General features: G+C 39.1%; 1 protein-coding gene across 1 annotated transcript in view; it reads right to left on the bottom strand.

Moving 5' to 3' along the window:
• LDLRAD4 (low density lipoprotein receptor class A domain containing 4) overlaps window positions 1-16,770 on the bottom strand; it is a 280,454-nt gene that overhangs the window by 221,162 nt on the left and 42,522 nt on the right. The window contains exon 2 of the mRNA XM_035318273.1: window positions 15,471-15,554. The gene's annotated coding sequence lies outside the window, so the exon portion shown is untranslated. The remainder of the gene's footprint in view (window positions 1-15,470; window positions 15,555-16,770) is intronic.

The raw sequence follows: 16,770 nt of genomic DNA on the forward strand, positions 1-16,770 counted from the left end.
CTGCCTGTGCAACCATGTTATCACAGACACATGAAGGAATGGTTTACCAAGGAGAGCGAAACCACTAGCATTCCCTGATGGTACAAGATGCCATCATTTGGTTTGGGGGTGGCATACAAACCTGACACACACCTCTGAGGGCACAAAGCTAGATGAAACTTTATCCAAGCTGCAATCTCAAAGAGCCTCTCTCCTCAACTCATCTGCAAGAAAGCTGGAGTATAAAAGCAGATGGTAAGGCATCTTACCAGAACTGCTGGTAAGGCAGTAGCTCTGTGCTTCAGTGTCACAGAAACAAATTTCATTTTGGGCCCCTCGCTACAAGAAGGACATGGAGGTGCTCGAGCGAGTCCAGAGAAGGGCTACAAAGCTGGTGAAGGGCCTGGAGAACAAGTCCTACAAGGAGCGGCTGAGGGAGCTGGGCTTGTTCAGCCTGGAGAAAAGGAGGCTCAGGGGCGACCTTATCGCTCTCTACAGATACCTCAAGGGAGGCTGTAGCGAGGTGGGGCTTGGTCTGTTCTCCCACGTGCCTGGTGACAGGACGAGGGGGAATGGGCTTAAGTTGCGCCAGGGGAGTTTTAGGTTGGATGTTAGGAAGAACTTCTTTACCGAAAGGATTGTTAGACACTGGAACGGGCTGCCCAGGGAAGTGGTGGAGTCACCATCCCTGGAGGTCTTTAAAAGACGTTTAGATGTAGAGCTTAGGGATATGGTTTAGTGGGGACTGTTAGTGTTAGGTTAGAGGTTGGACTTGATGATCTTGAGGTCTCTTCCAACCTAGAAAATTCTGTGATTCTGTGAACTTTTAATTATATTAGAGAGAAAATTCACCATGGTACTCAAACACACACCTGCAATAAAGAACTGGAAAGCAATGGGGACAGTAACACCCAAGGTATCACACAGCCTACCTGCAATTACCACTTTATAATGAAATAAACCGTATTTCCAAAGACAGAGCAAAACAGACACAAACTTTATCAGACTTTATTAAATGAACACACAGTGAAGTAATTAAATGATGGCACCACAAAACTTTGGGATATTGCCCCTGCTGCCTTTCGTCCCCCCAAAAATGAACTGAGAAATGCATTAATATGAATCAATAATTCAATTTTCATATGTATTTACTGAGGACCAAATATTCAAAAGACTAGAATTTGTTGGGCCAGCTGCAATAAGTGTTGTTGTTGTTTTTTTCATCCATGCATATTCCAATTGCTGCTTTCTTCATAAATGTTAATGTGCGTGTTGATGCTTCCAAGACTTTTTTAACAAAAAAAATACGAGCTGACTTAATAGCAGCAAAAAATACCAGAGGTAAAGGTGACATTAGAAACTTATATGCATTAGATTTTTCAAGATGGTCCTTCTTTAAGAGCAAACTTCATTTTTGTAATCTGGCAGTGAACACGAGACCTCAGACCAAATTTAGGGGACAAGCTCTGCAATATAATTGAACAACATTTGTCTTCTGTAATCACAATATCCTGTGCTTTTACACTAATTAAACTGGAAAAGGTCACCAATTGAAAATGTTCACAATTTGGACAAGACTCAATGACAAAATCTTTCCCATCTATCACTGATTTTTAACGCACAGTAACTGTCACTTTGACAGAGTCTATCTGTCAGCTCGCTCATGATTATACACAAGAAGCTTCAGCCTTTATCCTCAGTAAGAGTTCACAAGCTTTGGCTTGCAAAGCTCAATGAGACAGAGCCACAAAAAGAAAAAAAGAAAAAAAAAAAAAGGAAGAGGAAGCAAAACACAGCAGTCCTCAGGGTTGTTTTTTTGTCATCTGTTCAGCAAACAATTTCTCTGCAGTTTAAGAATGGCTTCAGATTTAACTTGGGGATTTCAGTATTGAAATTTTGGAAGAAAAACATTTAGATTTTTACAGCTAGGAATGGCAGAAGGCAGGAAAAAAAAAAAAAAAACTCAACACCTGCATTATAATCCCAACCCTTGAAAATTATCTGCAGTGTGACCTTGGACAAGTTTTTATGTTATCCAATACCATTGTTACTGCTTCAATTTTTTGAGGTCTTAAGATCTTCTACAAAAGTCTACTCCCTCCTCATCTTGTATCATGCCTCAAAAAAATAGGACCAGAAAGCATCTCCTACGTGCTCAGATTCTGACACCAGCCATCTGAAAGGGCTTTAAAATACATCTGTATTTACAGATAAATGATGAAAGTTCAGTTAGGAGTTTGAACAGATTTGAGGCTTAGCTCCATGTTATGAAGTCTTTCCTGCAGTATCCGAATAATCCTTCAGGCATAACCTAGAAAACAGTTCCCTCTCTGAATCTCCTCTTCTCCAACTTTCCTTATTATATGGAAAACTTTTTTCCTAAAAGTCTGTTCATTCTCAGGTATTTAACAGTTGATTTGAAAGAAATAAAAGGACGAGGAGAAAAAGGCTTGTATCCTTCACATCACAGTGGACTGAAGAGGATCGGTTTGAAAGGCTGCACTGAAAGCACAATGCTATCAAACCTTGGGGCCCTTCAAAGGATACAGCATCGCCTTCCTATCACTGGAGGAGGTGAGAGCTTAAAAAAAAATAAAATAAAAATCACACAACCTCACCAGTCTGAGAACAGTGAGCTTAAGAGTAAGCGTTCAATCAGCAAAGACACTAACAGAGCAGATGAAAATAAAATGCTTTCAGAACCTTTCACGATCTATTTTTGGGTAAAGTTCTCAGCTTCATATGGTTTTCTGCCACTTTGAACTGCACCTTAATGCTGGTAGCTCTTTGAGTGGTATTCAATGCATCAGATACAAAGAAAAACTACAGAAGGTACCAGAAAAATAAAAAAAATCCCACGTGAATCAAAGCATATGTGTTGTTGCCATTCAGCATCAGACCCAGGATGCGTTCCACATCGAAACAAACTGATTTAAAGGCTCCTGTTCCACGACGTCAAGGAGAACACCACAGCCTAGCATCCTGCATGAGGTATTGACCGCTCAATGCAAATCCTACCCAGCAAGTGGGAAAACTAACAGACATCTCAGCATACACCAGAAATCTCAAACAACCTCATTTCCAAGGCAGCCATAAAATAGCACGTTCATTCCTCTTGTGATGAGCAGGATATACTACTTTTGCATTCTGCTTCTCATCTTTTCCATTAGGACACTACAGATTGTGAAGCCTAAAAGGAAGCACAGATGAGCCAAAGGAATTTTTAGTCTGAAGGCAACTGTTACAAAATGAACTCCCTAACTGCAAGTTATGAGGAAGTTGGGCAAATTCAGTCTTTGACCATCTTCAGAAAACACAGCATAAGCCTTCCTGTTGGAAAGCTTCTCCATAGTAACTGCAACAGCAATGAGCATTGAGTCCCTGTCAAAAATACCCTCAACATAAAAACAGAGTACAAAAGGCTCTCAAAAGCTGAGAATTCCGTGACCCAAAAAAAAAAAAAAAAAAAAAAGAAGAGTTTCCACTAAACACCACAACTTCACTGCTACTGATCTATTTTTCTAGTAAGGGAATAGAGACAAAAATATGTAAATAAAAAATGTTTGAATGCCTATTTAACACATGCTGAATGACGTTATTATCACAACTAGTAAACTGGTGATGGACCTTCTTCAAGAAGAGTTAGGATCAATGCAGGCTTGATTTTTCCAGTGGTGAATTCAAGAAATTGCCCCCTTATTTTAACAGCAAGGTAGGCAGCAGTTTAGAAGGTCTAAGGGAAATTGCACAGCAGCTCAAATATGTAACACAAAAGGATTGTGTATAGTAAAGAAAAACAACCACTGCTTACTTAAACCAAGCGACAAATATAACCAAAGGAAAACATGATTTTGTATTATTCTTTTACTATACACACAACTAGCAATTGAACAATGTGATGCAAAAGAATTTAGTAGTAAGCTCAGATTTAAATCCCTAAGTACCATTCTACAATGCAGGTGGTATTTCAAAGCTGGTGACAGAAAAGACCAATGTCACAAGGGCTGATAAATCCAGCTCCTTCACAAGGAGCTGACATAGTAAATAGCATAAGAAAAGAAAACCACATTCACATAGCATGTTGTCTTCCTCCTGAAGAGTAAAGCTGCAAAAAGGAGAACTTTGAGCATTTTCTGACCAAGCGTCCTATCCAAGAAAAAGAAAGCAAAAGAAAACCCGTAACATTTCATCTGCTATCCTATTAAATCTTCCCTATATTTCTGCACAGCCAGAATTTTACCTCAAAAACACCCAAGGGCTAAAGAAACTAAAGAACATTTGATCTTTACCTATGGTTAGCTTTAGTGAGCTTTATGTTCCAATTTGTAAATGCGCAGTTGAAAACGTTCTCAGCTGCCCCTCAGCCTTACCATCAGGGCTCAGAGCACTGTCCATCCCTGAAGTTATTTATAACTCTGCTACGCTTTAAACATCGATCTGAATTTTTTCATGCTGAGTCATGCTGCCTTAAGTCTTAATTGTTAAAGTATTTTAATTTCAGCCAGCTGGTTCGTGAAGGAGGACAAAGAAAAATAACTCCTTTGGCTCTTGTTAAGAAGAAAGACTTTTTACAGAAAAGCTTTCAAAGGCTGGTGCTTCCAAGAAAGGGTCTAGGGTAGTTTTTGGATAAGGAAAACCCCTTTTGTAACCCTCAGGATAATTTCTGAATTCGGCTAACACATCTTTAAAAGATGCAGGTTGCTCATATTCTTTAAAACGTGAGTAAGAGTCTCGCAGCTGTGGTCTCAAGAGGGTCTGGTGTGACAGAGCATCCCTTCCTCCCTGCACCAGGAGGAAGTGCCAGTGGAGGAGCAGCACCACCACCGAGGGCAAAGCGGTCACAGAAAGCAAGTAAAAATCCCAGGTGTGGCTTCCTCCTGCAGTCATCAGAACAAACTCTCCTCAGAGCATATAGTTTTGCAAATATACATAGGCTCGTCAAAGAAAGAAGAGGGAAAAAGAGGAGAGGAGGAGTGTTTCTGACACGGGAGTTCCAAATCCTGGTTAAACAATAATCCCAGATTTGTTAAGCGTGGGAGGAGTGCCATACACTTTATCAGGGTGCTACACTTTAGTGAGTGTCTATCAAGAGTGATCACGTTGTGCTTTGCAGTTTTTCTGAGGGTTCACAGCACATGAGAAACACTACATACGTGCCAATCAGCCAACTACTGCAACAGTAGAGGCACAGGCACTGGCTCATCATACAGAGAACTAGGGAAGGACAGCAAGGAGAGAGCAGTAAGCTCACCCATCTCCAACACTCCTCTGCCTCTCCTGAATTACGACTTGATGGGTATGAAAAGCAAGCAACTATCATGTTCCCTGTAACAAAAACACAAACTAGTATGCAACCAATGCAATAGGAGCTAATAAAGTGCCATAAAGCTGACAGTGTGAAAGCCACGTGGTTTCTTTTTTAATATTCTGTATATCATGCCCATTTTCACCAAAAACACGAAGCCAGGAAGGCTACATTCCCATTATGACAACTTACTACATCAGCACAGGTAAATATTAACGCCATCAGGAAATGCTATAAGAGAAATATTCAGAAATGAAAGTGAAAAAACTGAACATTTAACATTGAAAAAGAATCAGTTGAAGCATGTGGTGTATCGTAATGTAAAGCATAGTTAGAGGACAAGGAATAATAAAGAAAACTTGATTAATGAAATTCTCTGAAAGATAATTAAGATGGTATTAAATTAGGTATCTCCTGAAAAATCAGGCATTTTCATCCAAACTGTCTGGGGATACTATAAATTCCTTCCATCTATTGTGAAATTAAAGATTTTTAAAAATCTCTATTTTTCCCAAGCCCATTAAACACAATCTTGAAACAACTGTTCGACCTTCAGAGAAAAATTCTACATTAAAAAAAAAAAATCCTGCAATTCTTTTCTTACTTTCGAAGTAAATTTTCTACTGATTTCTGGTAAAAACTAATTGCAAACACAGGAAAAAAAGCCAAGAAAACAACATGATGCAGAATAAAATCATGCACAAAATAATCAAACTGCTTACAACTGTCAAAACATCCGATCATCCAAAACATGAGAAATTTTCTCCTATCAAGTAGCTACAAAATAAGATCGTTATGAATTTCCCTGATCTTTTCTGGCTCTATAAAATTTGAAATAATTATCCTAAACTTCGAAATAGCCCGTTTTTGTGAGACCACTTTCACTTTCCGGATGGCAGTCATGTGGTCATCGTTCCTTCGAGTTGTTTTTCGTTTCTAAACATATGCTTTGATCCTCTTGGTCTTGCTGGTAGAGCAGCCGCCTCACACTCACAGTCACTCTTTGAAGCCTCCCGGCAGTGCCAAGAAAGAAGCAGGCTGTAGCAGTAGGCTCCGTAGTCTCTGGTTATGCAACAGATTACATCATGATCAACAAAACTGGATGACTCCAGCAGGGAACAGAAAGGAAGAATTCGAGAGCAAGTTTTGCTTCATGTTGTTGAGTGAAGGATTGCTATTTGGTCAGTTTGAAAGGAGGCACACGTCACCTGGAAGTAAGAGCTGCTCGTATCAGAGATTATTCTTCAGTCCTATAATAAATACTACTGTCACATTTATCATTCAGTTCTGTTTTTTCCTTAAAAGAAAAGTTTTCCCCTTTCACTGTGTAACTGGCAAGAAATATTTGTCTTAAAACAATGCCAGCAATTTAAGAAGTCTGATTTACCTACATAAGAACCAAGGGGGTTTCATTCCTCACAGATGAATGACCGTGTGCCAACAGGACGCAGGAGAATGGTCTGGATTCCCCCCTACTGCAGAGAGAATCTGTGCATCTTACCCATGATATGTTCATTGGCCTGTAGTCTGTTCTTGTAGGTATCATACACATGACACATTGCTCTCTTCTTTAGTCATTCCAACAATTTTTGCAGCATAAATGATGTAAAGTGACTTTTAAAAAATGCTTTATTTTACTAAAAGATAAAGTACCTACTAACTGGTCATGGAGTGAAGGTGTGGATTTTGAGTCTTCATACATGACAAAAGAAACATATATATTCATTTCTTAAGGAAATACCTTGCGTAGCTCCATCACTGTACAACTGACGCATCCATTTGCATTTTCCCCACAGATAGTTAGGAAAGAAGTGTTGCACCACATGAAAGCAATTCCTTTAGTCAAGTTCTGACAATGAACGTATAGCAAGAAGGGATTCTATAATATCAGACAGCAAATTATTTGTTGTTTGTATGAAAGATTTCTGTCATCAGGGCTAATGGATGCATGCAAACAAAAATGAGGTTTTGAGAAGCCTAGCTAAAAGCTCTTACACATTCAACAAAGGACATAAAAGTATTTAAATAGTGGACATAAAAATAAAATCAATGTGAAACAGTTTAATATAGAAGAAGGTATATGGTTACTCTTAGTAACAAGAGAAACCTTTCTTACAGTGCTTTAATGTGCTAATTGTAGATTATTATACATTTGTAAGCTTGTAAAGCAGTACTGAAGTTGGGCTTTGCTTTTCACATTCCTGCAAAATTAGCACTGAACCATGTTGTGCATTTGGTTATACTACAAGGTAAGTATAACATTAAAAATAACGTCACCCAACAAAATAAGGATTATTAAGTGTGGTAGAAGTCACATGAGCAGTGTAATTTGTATACAAATTCAAATTATCATTAGATTGTGAGTAGCTCAAATAAAAAGTAAAAAACAAAAGCTCCGTGCTTTGCAGTTTATCTGCAAGAAATATTTTCCACATATGAGATTTTTATTATTTAGTATCATATATATATATATATATATATGGAAACTGCTGAGAGGAAGGGTAAGGAATTATGAGCATAATAATGAGTTCTTACAACTCATCCTCGTCTGACACTAAAGAATCAGAGATCTGCATCTTACAGTCTCTCTTGTGCAATCATAATATTTTACTGTATGATGTGGCTCTTTGGAAGCACAATTCTAAATAAAATCAGCTGTTTGGCTGGACTGGCTTCATCTCTGTCTTTCTTCAACAGTCAATAATGATTAGAAACCACACACAAAAAATTAAATGGCTTTCCCCTCAAATCATGCCAGAAGAAAAATCACTGATGAGTCAAGTTAGTCTGGAAGTGGGACAAGGAGTATGATTCATACGTTATTGCTTCAGGTTTAATTCCTGAGAGAGAAAAAGCTCCATCAATAATATAAGATAGAAACTAAAACTCTCATCTTAATTACAAAACACAAAATACAACATAAATTAACGACATCTTTTCAGTCCTGAATAGCGCTGATATGTATGTTCACAACAACGGTTTAAAACCAGCACCAGTAACCTTCAGCAACTCCTGCAGGCAGTGAAACCTTGCAGAGGACAGTTAGCATGCCACACCACATTCCTAAACTGTATTCAACACAGCTGCAAACTCTCATGTCAACTGCAGGGCGCAAAGGCAGAGAGACCATTCTGGCTGAGATTACAACGAAAGACTCATTAAGGCACAACTCAGGCACTGCCAGTACCTCCGATAACACAAATTTCTAAAATCAGTTGAGATTTAGTAAAGCTACTAAATCGCTCTTGTTGTTTCCCCCCTCCCCACTCCTCTCCCAAATGTAATGTTTAGGTAAATTAGACTGCAGCACTAAAAACAATCTCAGGGCAATGACAACAGCAGAGGAACCAATGTCTGCGGGACAGAGATCACCTCTGCTCCTTTCAGACAACAGCTCAGATACTCAGCACCTTGTCAAAAATCACCTCTGTGCCTGAGCTTTTATAGCAAATCAGGTTTTCAAGTGCACTCTCCCTCCCCTGCCCTTCAAATTTACATTTCTTTTCTTCCAACTCGCATCCAAAAACAGAGGCTCTGTGAAGCAATTCCAATTTAAACCCAAAGGATATTTATCATCAGATTATTTTTAATATTTATAGTAGAATACAGAAGTCTAAACATATAAAGAAACAAAATATATATATAGATCCAGAGGCTTTTTTCTTTCATTAGGGAGCTAAAAAAAAAAAAAAAAAAGCATCTAAAACTCCTTCAAAACCCTGTATGACCTTGCTGTTCAGTCACATCCTTCAAGTTGACCACTGAAAGAAATGTACAGTAATGCTCATTTTCCCACAACTCCCATCACAGACCAAATGTCAGTCTGACACAGGAAACGGATTGGCAAAGTATTTTATATAACTGTAACTGTTTTACAAAAAGTAAAGAATTTAAAAAAAATAGCCACGCTTCTCTTAACACTTCACAATTTAATCACACCTCGCACTTGCAACGCAGAAAACATGCAACAAGATTAGATTTCTAAAAGTTAGCTGGATTTAAAATGAATGCTGCTTTAATGAAAGATTATCAACTGCTCCTGTAGGTGCAACCTGAAGGCAGAAAAAGTGAGCATGACCTTGGGTTCTTCCTTCATATTTGGCGGTATTTCTTCTTCAGCAGTTTAAAATCATCAGAACAGTAAGTACTAACATGGACACTACTCAATACACACACATGCTTTCAGGAAGGATGATGAAAATTACTCAAACGCGTGTCTTTTGTTTTATGTGCTCATCTACATTCCTCTCAGGAGCAATATATTACCCGTGTCACTGCTATGAACAAGTAAGTGACATCCCAAGAATGGCCATTTATTAATAAATACTTCACTCGTTCTGTGAAATTAATCTTCACGTGCACCCAAGAGGCAGGGAATTATTAGCCAATATTTCCCATGTGGAAGCTGAAGTCACGTTATAGACTGTCCTAGTCCTTGCGGTGATTCAGGTGTCAAAGCTGTAAGTAACAAACCGTAAGAAACCCTGCCCCCTATGTTCACTCAATTGTTGAATTTTGCCTATCTGGTAAGAAGGAAACCATGGGGATGATGTTGTCTTGTCATAACTGAAATGGAAAACCAGCATTTATTAAAAGCTGTTAGAAGCTTAACAATAATCTTACTATTAAAAGGGGAAACACAAAAACACAATTTATCAATTGGTTTCCCTGTCATCTTCCAAGGATGTGCGGGAGATAACTATTAGGAAGCTACTCAGATTACACAGGTCTTTGCTTGGAACAAACACCTTTCATACAGGACTTGAGAGCGTTTTCTCTTCCTAAGTGTATTGACTCCTCGTTACCTGGCTCCAAGTTCTCAGATAACCCCCTATGTCTCATGGTGAACTGAATGCTAAAAGGGGATATTACTGCTGCTCCCAAACCAAGGAAGATAAACGCTAAGAGTTCAAGAGAGATGTTTTGCTGCACAACACAAACCTCTTGTGGTACTCACGACCTGCAGATGCGTTGCAAAGGTATAAATCTATCCATATGTTAAAGTGCTTATTTCCATCGCAGCTGAATTAGCAGAGTAAACATTTCAAAGCTGACTAGGTCACTGACTCAGAGAGCTCCCCTTAAAACTACGAGAAATTATATGGATAAATCCCTTAAAACAAGCTTTCATATCTCAACCCATGAGTTAAAGAAAAAAAAAAAGAGGCTGCAAATTTTGCAAGACTTCAAGGGCTCTTGATTCTCACTGGCCCAGAATATATATATATATATATATATATGTGTATGTATATATATATATACATACACACACACACACACACACACACCTTCCATAGCAAAGTATTTCTGCTACCACCCAAAGTCGAGGAAGCAAGAACTTGAGAAATAGCAAAGTTCTAATGAATTTTTAAAAATTGTTTAGGAGCTCTGCACATAGATTTGAGTGTGTTCAAGGTTTTGTGCAGGCTTTTTCGATCTCAACTGTAAACCCTTTGCTTGTTGTACTGGACATACTGATGAGGAAATCCTCTGAGCATGCATCATTAGCAGCCCGCTGCAGGAATGTCTTTAGGAATGTTCCAGAAAACCTTCTGTCTGAGTAGTTATTTTCTCAAATTTCTTAAGATGAATGGGATGAAATGAATGGGATAAGTTTTGGTGAGCACAGACAATGCAACTCTTCTGTATTATCGTAGCCAAGAACACTCTTTTCTTCGTTTCTCAGTCGACTGAAGACCGACCAGCTGAGCTTCTACTGGTACCACTTTCTTCAGAAGGGTAACACGTTTCCACTGTCCCTCTAAAACAATCGGAGACACCTTCCCTCTCCACACGTGCTACAAGCCCGTATACCACAGCACAGATACACACACACACAACAATGCTCATTTCCACCTTGAAGACACACTGAGCAGACAGTTCAATCTTCACAAAGTCTGAACAGAGCTACCACACCGTATTCTTCCGTAAGAGCTGAGCCCATAAAATTGCTATTGAAAGCAAAGGAGTAGGGGTTGGAATTGCAATAGAATCAGATAAGCAAATGACAATCCAAAACATACTTGCAACAAAAGATTCATTTCATTGTCTTCTACATATGCAAATAAAGCAGCAAGTGACATCTGCCTCAAAAAAAATTATATCTATCTATCTATATATATACACACACACACTTTGTGTAAGCCTGGAAGCAAGATTAAACAGAAAACCCATGATGGACCCTTCTTCTTCAAATGACTTCTCAGTCCTCAACTTGTTTTGTGGGGAGTTTCACTGAGCTCAACAGGACTTTTTCTTGTGTGCTTTGTGCACGGGTGTCTACAAGATCAAGACTCAGTTACTGACCCATTATTTAACTTGTGTCCAAGACTCATTCCAATGCCAAACACGAGAGAGCGGTGTTTAATATAGTATTACATGGTTTCAAAATGAATCAAATGCATAATCAATTTTAAGCAATGAAATTTTGCACTTAACTGAATTTCCAAGGTCACTGAAGTTCAGCTCTAGCCCTTCAGCTGATCATCTGAACAACTCACTGCCTCTCTAGAAGTCAGTAGTGATGGACAGGTAACCCAAAATCTGTATCTTCTTACACAAGTAAATACTTCCAGAATAAAAAATAAAATAAAAATAAAACTTCATATTTTGTCAATTATAATACAAATAAGCAAAATAACAGGGGAAGTTTACGCTTTTCTGTTCCAACTATAGTAGTTTTCCATAAAGGGATAAGTTTGCTCATATGTGAGAAAGGGGAATGAGAGTGGAGGTACCTCCCACCTAGTGGTACTCAAACACAATGGGATCCAACAATTCATATCTCCAAGAACAGATGTTCTTGAATTTCTCACTCCTTCCTCAGTCACAGTAGGCAAAACTATTATTAGGTTCTAATAAGAAAAAAGTTTCATGCTTATGAGTGTATACAACATTTTAAAAAGGTTTAGCATAAAGGCTTTGTCACTGTCTTCTGTATTCTTGCTTCAATAAGCAACTTCTTAAACTTTTCCATAATACTTCTTGTTATGTAGATATAGATTTTTTGTTCTGTCTTGTATCATTTTCAGTAGAGGAGCATTTGATAGGATTTTCTCCAAAAGCAAGCCAACAAAAACATATAAAACTTGGAAGATGCAATGCCTCAGTGATGCTTTATTATATTTTCTCCTATGAATACGTCCTGAAATGTGGGCAATCCACTACGGGAAAGCAAACAACCTCTAACAACAAGAACTTAGTCTTTGCAAAAACTTCCTCGAGGGTCCCCAGAGAACAGGACAATCTTACTGCTCCGTGGAACAGGCTCCAAACCACTGAAGCAAGTGCAAGCTAGATGGGAAGAGTTAAATAAAGCTGCTGAAATTCAGCAGCATTGCAGGCTATTCCAGTCTACGGTTACTATAACCTACACTGGGTGTCCTCTGCATAAGCACCAGTGTGACTTTGTGGACTGCTGAGACTCAGTCTGTTGCAACTGGCATAAGTTGCCACAGGCGAGTAATCACAAGAAACTGACCTTGGCAAAAGCACATTTTACACTTCAGTGCTGTTCAACTGTGTTAAACTAAAGAGAGAGCAAGTGAGCACGAGGGAAAGCGGGAGGGAGAAGGAACAAAGGGGGACAGACAGAAAGCATAAAAGTGATCGCAGCCATTTTCAGCTTTACCTGCAGATCCCACAGAGGTACGCCGGCCGCCTCCAGCGCACAGCCCTACCGCTCGTGCTTATGCAGACCTGCGGGGTATCGTTTCTAAACCAGGGCTTCAAAGGGAAACGGGGGGGTGAGGGGTAGAATTAATTCCTAAATAAGGAATTAATACCTAAAAAAAACCTCACCGCCTCACAACGAGGAAAAATCAAAGTAAAGAAGGCAATTACAACTTCACCCTTTCCTACTACCAGATTATGGACTGGATGAGGATTTATGTTCCTTCTCCCTGTTTGGCAACACCGCTTTTGGAATACTGACTAACTGTATTCCTCAAGGTGTGCAAGACATTTCAGTCCTGATTTTCAAGTTTCAGTGTGACCTTGACTTCAGAGGCTCTCCACAGCCCGGCAGCAATTAGCAGGAACTAGCATGGCAGAATTCCCCCTGCTGTACATGAAGTTGTGTCCTGTCCTCACCACCTTCTAAATTTCCTTTGGTTTGGCTCAGTCATGTATTTTTCTTTGCTTCTGCATTCAACTTTTTGGTATTGATTACCACATCTCCTAAGAAACAGGACCTGGCGGAGCAAAGTGGTGCAGGACCCTATGATTAGCACTAACCCACATCCTGATCAAACTTCACAGCAAGCTTAACACAAAGATCCAACCTGGCGAATATTCTGGGTTTCTAGGACGTTCGGCCGTTGGAGCAAAGCACACAGAAGCTTTGTAGGAGTTACAAAAGAGCCCGATCACTCTCCACTTAGGAAGTGCACCAGGTACACAAATATAGACAAAATAAAATAAGACTGCATGCATTATATATCTCAGTTACCCACTCTTAGATCACTGATCTAAGGTCCTCTAAAAAGAAAACCCACCTACTTCATGCAGGTTCCCTTCCAGATCCTGAAGGCTGCTCCTCTCCTGTGTACATGGTTTCTCCACTCCTCATCTGGTCCCCTAATTAACTCAAAACCCCTGCTACAAATGCCAGACGTTTCTCCTCTCACACATCCAAACCTTTTACATCTCTGTGCATCTCCATTCCCCTATTCCAACTCCACTCTTCTCCACTTGAGTCCTTCATATGTCATTACTCTTAGTAGGCTGAAGAAAAGTGACTTTTTTTTTTTTTTTTTGACAGGGCCACATTATTACCTCAAACCATGCCCATCCGAGTGAGAGCCATCGTGGTTTATTGACCTCCACTGTCACTGGCCGGGGAGATACAAGACTCAGCCCTGACAGCAGATGGCTGATTCACACACACTGGCGTTCAGCAATTCAACAACGACACGATCACGCTTAGTCTATGAATTATATAAACAGCAATTCCATGAAGCATAACTTAAAATTTCAAGGGACTCAAGTACTTCCAAGCCTGAACTTCAGATCTGGGTCAAAAAGGTGTCAGCTGTGGATCTGCAGAATTTTAATCATCTCACCAGATTGTAGCTCTCTTTCTCACAAATAAATGATGTTTGGAAGGCCCACAGGCATGCTTTGTGACAACAAGCCAGGACTCTGCCTTAGGGGGCAGGATGAGCTACCAAATCATTTGCTTCTTCTATGAGGTATGTAAAAAAATTTTGCAGTGTCTAGGCTGGGAGTAAACGGATGTCTGTTTTATTTTGCTGACGGTGCACTTGGACACAAAATTTAATTAATCAAATTTGTACTGGCTTAGTCCTATAATAATTGGCTATAGAAGCTGAAAAAATAAATCAGAAAGATTGCACTAGTTCTGCAGCAACTACGTTATGCTTTCAGGTTCAGCTATGATATGGTCATCATTGCTCACAACAGAGCACAGCAAAATAAAGAGCAACAAGAAAATAAGTACCTGAAAGGTACTCAGGAAGAACGTTCACGTTTACTAGCCCCAAAACAAGCATATCGTCGTATTACACAAGAGCACCCTCAGCTGAAAGCAGGAATGTAATGTCTTTTACGTATTCAATCCATAACCTAAACAGGTTATTGAATTATGCTCTCTCTCTGTAACTGCCTCTCACACTCTGACACTGCACCACATTTCTGCAGTACTTGTCATTCAAAGCCAAATGAGCCATCTGACTTCAGAATTCAGCAACTAGGATCTCATTTTCATGTCATTTTTCTCAGTAGGTTAAACAGTAATATTAAGTGGGTCTTCCACATCCTGGCAAATAATTAGCAATATACCTGCTGCTCCAAGCATATCACTTCTCTCCTCCTTCCTTCTTCATCACTTTCACCTGAGAGATTTCCTTGAAACCAATCTATTTCCACAAAAAATTCCAGAGCTAATAAATCAAAATATGCCAATATCTAAAAATTACTAGTAACATTCAGCTACAGTTATGCATACGAATACCCATCTATACACACACATCAAAACATGCCTAAATACATAACTGCAATCAAGTATGTATCAAAAAGATCACATTATGGTAGGGCTGAAATGTTATTGGCACGAGATTAATTTGACTAAAGAATTCCCCTGCTAACAAACGAATACTTTGTTTGAACTGTATTTACCGTTCTGAAAGTGTTTCAGAAAGAAAAGTCTTGTCTAGTTTAAACTCACCCAATACAACATAGTGATATCCTTGAAGTTCAGGGAGTCAGGAGATTCTTCCTGTTCCTTCTGGTTATGAATAGAGAGCGTGATCTACCAGAAAAATAAAAGAAAATAAAGTGAAAAAGATGTTTGGCAGACAATCCTTCGTGTTCTCAGTGGGTCAGTATTTTCAAGATCCTCACAAAACACTGTGCTGCTTCCACAAGATCAGTCACTACTGGAATTCCAGAAAGATTTCACATCAGATTGTGTTCTTTCTTACGTATCTCAATAAACCACACGAGCAATTCATTTTTCCATCTGAGATACTCCGGGGCTCTCTTCACCATCTTAAGCACAAGATATTACAGTGAGAGGCCTGATGCTCTTATTTTAGAACTATAAAATACAGATTGCATTTTCTGCTATAAATTTAAATGCAGTGTCAGGCAATTTGTAACTTTTTATTTGAACTTACATTTAAGATTACTAAACTAAAGTAAAGGTTCCTGTGCTCTGAAATGCTTTTAATACACTTTACAAAACCAGTATCAACCCCTGAAATTGAAGTAAAACCATTAAAAACATAACATACCCTTTCTTCCATTAGATAGTTCATTTAATCAACAGCTATTCGTGCATAGGTTAAGTACTCAACAACTTTGCTGAATAAAGATGTTTTAGTCTAAAAACAGCTGTGGAAAGTTCAGCAAACTTTATTTTCTGCAGTCTTCCGCTAACTCTGGGATTTCCACTTTCTAGGTGACTTCGCTTTTTTCTGATAGCATGCTGAACATGTAACTTTGCAGATATTTACACTGTATAATGTCACCACAATCCTTCTACTTCTTTCAGTAATAACAAGCAAATTCGCAAGAGCTTTGTGATTTCACAGGCATGTGTGGGCCTCCCTCTCGGTACCCAGGCCGCCTTGCCAATATGTAGGATTAAACTTTTTCCAAGGTTGAATAAGCCACCATCTGTCTATCTTGTGTGGTGCTGTGCGCCATCCGGGAGACTTGTCCCTTAGAGCATGTTTCTACCATATGTCACTCCTGAGTGATCAGCTATGCCAAGACATTAGGGAAAAAATGACTAAGTCTAGCTGGAAAACCCGTTCAGAATTCCAGAGGAGGTTTGCCAAGGCTGTATTTGCAAATAACTTTGCATCCACCATTTTTTGCATATCTTGTACGTATCAATGAATGAACTTTACCTGAACTGACAAAGTTATTTGGATGATGTAACTGCCCTCAGTTGTCTAGAACTCATGGACTTTTTAATAAGCTGAAAGACTCAGGTATGATGTGTTTTCAAGGAAAATACA

The sequence above is a fragment of the Oxyura jamaicensis genome, chromosome 2 (assembly GCF_011077185.1).
Source record: "Oxyura jamaicensis isolate SHBP4307 breed ruddy duck chromosome 2, BPBGC_Ojam_1.0, whole genome shotgun sequence".
NCBI classification, from domain to species: Eukaryota; Metazoa; Chordata; class Aves; order Anseriformes; family Anatidae; genus Oxyura; species Oxyura jamaicensis.